Below are 3,798 nucleotides of genomic sequence, written 5' to 3' on the forward strand. Positions count from 1 at the left end.
TTTTTGGCTTGCCTAGTTTCGAGATAGGCGCCATCACGACAGGTTAGAATTTGGGTCGTGACAAAAACGCCAAAAAAATGAGGAACGGACATGGAGAAGTAATGAATATCTTTAGTTCGGTCATTTTTTATTGGCCCACAAAATTTTAGGAGGTTCGCAACCGGTCACGGAATTTAGGCAGATGGATAACACATGAAAATCTGGGAATCGTTCTTAATTCTTTTTTTAGTCCCTAAAACGCTAAAAAGGAGAAAATATCATGGCAAAGTGATGACTATTGTTCATTAGGTCATTTTTATGGGCCCGCAAAATTTTAGAAGATTCTGGGTCAGTTGCCCGAAATAATGCAGATTACATGGACTATAGCATAAGAAAATCTGAGAATCGTTATGGATTTCTATTTTATGGCCCTAAAACGCCAAAAAAACGAGAAACGGTCATGGTGAAGCGATAACTATTATTTATTAAGTCATTTTTTATGGACCCGCAAAATTTTAGGAGATTCGGAGTCGGTCGCCCGAATTCATTCAGATAGCGTGGAAAATAGAATACTAGTTATATGAAGTTTCTTTTTCGTCTCAGAATTTTGTGGACTCAGAATTTTGTGAACCCAAAAGTGTAAAATATGGGTCTAAACATTGGTTAGATAAAACAAAATCTCACACAATTAATGTCAATTATGTGAGACATACCATAAAATTAACTTGTTGAAGAAAAGGGTTATGATAAATAACATGCCACACTAAATACTAAAAGTTTTTAGGGGCACTGTTAAGATCTTGGTCCGCCTCTTATAGTTACTGGTTACCACTTAGCAATCTACACATTCTTAGTGCCCTCCACTCTCTCACACGACTTTGACTTTAACACAATATCTAGAAGGTGATCTGGTATTACAAATTAATGTAGAAAATAATCAAAAGAAAAATATGAAAATTATTTCATCTCGTATTTATTGAAATTTTTACCTATAATGTAAATATTTTTTAGCTGATCTGATTGTGTAAAAAAAAGACTTACACTCTCCGTGCATATAACTTTAACTCTAATAAATAACTATAACATGAAAAGGATTCTAATTTCTTACATAGATATCATCGCCATACAAAAATCAGATGGCTAATATTGTCACCCTTAATTCACAAATACAACCATGTGCTATTAATGACCTACAGTAATTAATTTTGTAACACTTTTCTCATTTTGGAAGCCAATTCACCTAGTGCTTTTGTAGAAGAACCATTTTCACCAAGTACTTTGGCAGCTTCATCTTTTAAATATCTCATTTTGCTGCGTACTCCTTTTCCTTCTTCACCTTCCATCAATCCTCTTACCACTTCAGCAATTTTCTCTCTTCCCACGACGCCATTCTCACTTGTTTTCGGCCTCAATGCCACTTTTAGATCCTCGTTTAGTATTATTGCATTCATTCTTTGTTTTGCATATAACGGCCAAGCAATAAGTGGAATGCCATGGACCACACTCTCTAATATCGAGTTTCATCCACAGTGAGTCAAGAACCCGCCTATCGAGCCATGGCTAAGGATTTGGGCTTGTGCGGCCCAATTAGGTATTATCAATCCTTGTCCTTTGGTCCTTTTCAAGAACCCTTGTGGTAAAAAATCAAAAGGGTTACTTGAAGTTTGGACATTGAAGTAAGTGGCATTAGCAATTCTATCATTTGGGCATCTAATAACCCATAAAAATCTTTGATCACTCATTTCTAATCCCATTGCAAGTTCAATTAGCTGCTCATGTGATAGAGTCCCACCACTTCCAAAGGAGATGTACAAAACAGAGTTACATGGCTGCTCATCTAGCCATTTCAAACATTCTAACTCCTCAGGGTTACTGCTTACATCCATATGTATAAGCGGTCCAACTGCGTAAACCGGTGGCTTATCTGCAGAGGCGATGTACCGTATAATTAGTCAATAGGTTCAACTGATCTTAGTGTATTTGAGAGGGAGCATAAGTATAGATTCCCTATGTTTTATTTTATGTAGCTAAATTCGGAATACGAGAGTCACCATACGTTCATCTTTTATGTGAACTCGGATATATAATAAATACTTTAAATTTGTTGAAACAAATTTAAATGAGAATTACTTTAAAAGCGACGATTTAAGTCAAAAAAGTTAATAAATCAAGATATTTAAAAATATTAAAAATTCATGGTCAATGTGTCTAAATACTCCTTTCGTTTTAATGTGTGTGAAGATATAACTAGACAAGGTTTAAGGAAAAAATAAAGATTTTTTGAACTTGTAATTTAAAGCATGTCATAAAATTTGTATATTTGTGTGGGTATAAAAATATTTTATTAGAGGTAAAATGAAAAAGTTTAAATTATATTATTTTTAAATTTAGGAAAAGCTTATTTCTTTTTAGAAAGATTAAAAAAGAGTTACCATACGTTCAATTTTTTATGTAGACTCGGACATAGATAGTTTAAATTTGTTGAAATAAATTTAAATCAAAATTATTTAAAAGCATATATCTAAGTCAAAATAGTTAATAAATCAAGATATATAAAAATATGTAAAAGTCATGGTCAATGAAATATTCTCTAAATACTTCTTTTGTTTTAATGTATGTGAGGATATTTGATGGGCAAGAGAGTTTAAGAAAAACATAAAAGAATTTGAACTTACACATAAGTGGAAGTAAAGGAACTTAGAGAGTATATGCAAAATAAATCACCAAAAAATTAAGAAGTAACATTATTAAATTCTGAACTCATAATTCTAAAAGCATAATGAATTCTGTGTTAAAAATATAAATAACAATTACAACATATCCAATATAATTTCACTAGACTAGTATGTACGTAGATCATATCCCTATCATGTGAAGGTAGAGAGACTGTTTTTAATACACCCTCGGCTCAAGAAAAGCATAAACACAATAGTTATGGGGAAGAAAAAATGGTGTGGAAGCCATGAAAACGAAGCAGTAAAGATAACAAGATCATATGTTAAAAATATCAATCCATCAAATTAAACTCTAAATTATATATCTCTTCTTACCTGGTTCTTCCTCATGCAAAGCTTTAATGGCACCTGGTTCCAAGTCCTTAAAACTATTCACCACTATTCCCTCCGCCATTTTATACCTCTTAGTATGATGAAGCCGCCATTTGTAAGCATCATTCTTCCTATCCTGAACCGGGTCGAGAAGCTCCTTCGGTTCAATAGGAACACAACCCGGAATCCGAACCGGTTCTTTCAACTCTCTATATAAGAGAACCTTAATTTAATAGTATTTTATAGGGGTAAGATTGCGTACATTCAACCTTAATTTGATAGTACAAGAAAGTTAGTTTTATTTTAACATTAAAAATGATAATAATGATCATGCTTTTGGTTTCTATTTTGATTCACTAGTCGCTACATTAAGGTGTGAGGTTCATTTTATTTTGCTGAAGTAGACTATTATAATTCTTCAATTACCTAATAGCAATACCTGTTCAACCATTGTCACAAATTAAAGCATGTGCTTACAATCATAAGTGCATATTATACGTGAATGCGTTGCTTAGTTCTGATGTAATGATATGTGGTAGAGGTACATAATAACACAAAACATATTCTTATTAATATTAATAAAGTGTATGTAGTATTTTTTTTAAAGACTCAAAGGTGAGTCTTGCATTTCAACGTAGCGAACTGTTGCATATAGCTTTCTCTTGTATACCAATAATCTTTATATAGGTTCTTATTGTTATACATATAATCATGAATGGTGATATTTTATGGTCCCAGTTTACTTTGATAGATTATGACATTGATTGAGAAT

General features: G+C 32.5%; 1 pseudogene; it reads right to left on the reverse strand.

Moving 5' to 3' along the window:
* Window positions 1-1,059: 1,059 nt before the first annotated feature.
* LOC104084468 (hydroquinone glucosyltransferase-like) lies at window positions 1,060-3,234 on the reverse strand (annotated as a pseudogene).
* Window positions 3,235-3,798: the final 564 nt, after the last annotated feature.

The sequence above is a fragment of the Nicotiana tomentosiformis genome, chromosome 5 (genome assembly GCF_000390325.3).
Source record: "Nicotiana tomentosiformis chromosome 5, ASM39032v3, whole genome shotgun sequence".
Lineage (NCBI taxonomy): Eukaryota > Viridiplantae > Streptophyta > Magnoliopsida > Solanales > Solanaceae > Nicotiana > Nicotiana tomentosiformis.